Consider the following 1,592-nt stretch of genomic DNA (forward strand, 5'->3'; position numbering starts at 1 on the left):
TTGAGACCAAATTAGTTGGTAGAGATCCATTGGGGGAGATTTACATCATTGGGAATCTTTAGGGTTGATTCATGTACCCAAAGCTGTGAGGGTTCATCATGGAGCTTCCTAAGCAGTGATCATAGAAATCAAATCCCAGAGCTCCCTGGCCGGGTGGCCAGCAGGCGGAGCCTACCGCCACATGGTGCTCCGGCAAGCCCGATACCGGCTCCAGACGCACGCATGGTAGAGGCCGCCTGCGATCCAAGCATGGGAAGCTACTTGTCCCGGTTCAGTGGTTGGAAGACTACTTGCCCAGGTTCAAGCTCCACCCCCTCCCAGTCCTGCCCCCAGCTCAAGCCTGCAGGCGAGCAGTGAAACAGTCAGACCCGCTACACAAAGCTCCGTGGGTAGTCCCCGGCACTGCGGCAGGCCCGATACCGGCTCTGGACGCGCGCATGCTAGCGGCTGTGTGCAATCCAGGCATGAGTCGTTTCCTGTTTTGGGCCTGTCGGGGCCTGGGTCTCACCTTTCCACACAGGCAGTGGGAGATGAGCTGAGGCTCCTGGTGGCTCTAGGCGCTGAATCTCATCCAGGGCGATTTTCATCCAGCGCCAAATGAATTGGTTTTTAATCTTGTACTTACCCAACCAATAGGTTGCAGAAGGCTTTCTACTATTCAGGAAGAGGCTTTAAAAAAACATAATTAAGCTATATTGACACTTGCTGCTAGTGAGCATAAATGCCTCTATTTTGTGGTGGCCCAAACCATCACTATAGAGAAGATATCTTGTTACTTAGCACATCAGAAGCCAATGATCCTGTGGTATTATCATGACTGCCTGAAGGGGATCCTGGGAAATTCATGACAGGGCCCTGAGCAGTGGCCTAGCAGTTAAAGTCCTCGCCTTGAACGCACTAGGATCCCATATGGTCACAGTTCTAATCCCAAAGGTACCACTTCCCATTCAGTTCCCTGCTTGTAGCCTGAGAGGACAGCCAAGGACTTGGGACCCTGCACCCGTGTGGCAGACCTGGAGGAAGTTCCTGGTTCATGGCTTCAGATCGGCTCAGCTCCGGCCATTGTGGTCTCTTGTGGAGTGAATCAGCGGATGGAAGATTTACCTCTCTATCTTTCCTCCTCTCTGTATATCTGACTTTGCAATAAAAAAATTTAAAAAAAAAATCGTGACAAAATGCAAGGTCCTACTCACTATCTGTTGAGGTATTAAGGTGAATTTTGCAAGGAGCAGGGGAAGCATGACTTCCAGCACATGACCCTAAGCCAACTCAGAGATTTTCTGACCCTTCATCTAATGGTTGTTGTAGTGTTGAAGAGTACAGATTCATGACATCTTACGTAGTTCACTCCTGCTAATTATGGGCATAGGTCTTTCCTATCCTGGGTTCAGAACTCTATTTCACCCAACGGGTCCAGCTCATTATACACAGGAGTTTTGAGTAGTGGCAGTGGCTGTGTCACACACATCAATATCAGTACTCTGAGATACTGTTGACTTCTTTCCACAGGAGTCACCAAAATAACGATGCCAGACAGTATGCTCAGGGGTTGTGGTCTCTGAGATTTGAGATCCTGATATATTTGAGGCCAT

General features: G+C 49.4%; 1 pseudogene; it reads right to left on the reverse strand.

Moving 5' to 3' along the window:
• Positions 1–485: 485 nt before the first annotated feature.
• On the reverse strand, positions 486–592 carry LOC121158860 (annotated as a pseudogene).
• Between the last annotated feature and the right edge of the window lie 1,000 nt (positions 593–1,592).

Source organism: Ochotona curzoniae, unplaced genomic scaffold, assembly GCF_017591425.1.
Source record: "Ochotona curzoniae isolate NIBS_2020 unplaced genomic scaffold, NIBS_Ocur_1.0 contig_3819, whole genome shotgun sequence".
NCBI classification, from domain to species: Eukaryota; Metazoa; Chordata; class Mammalia; order Lagomorpha; family Ochotonidae; genus Ochotona; species Ochotona curzoniae.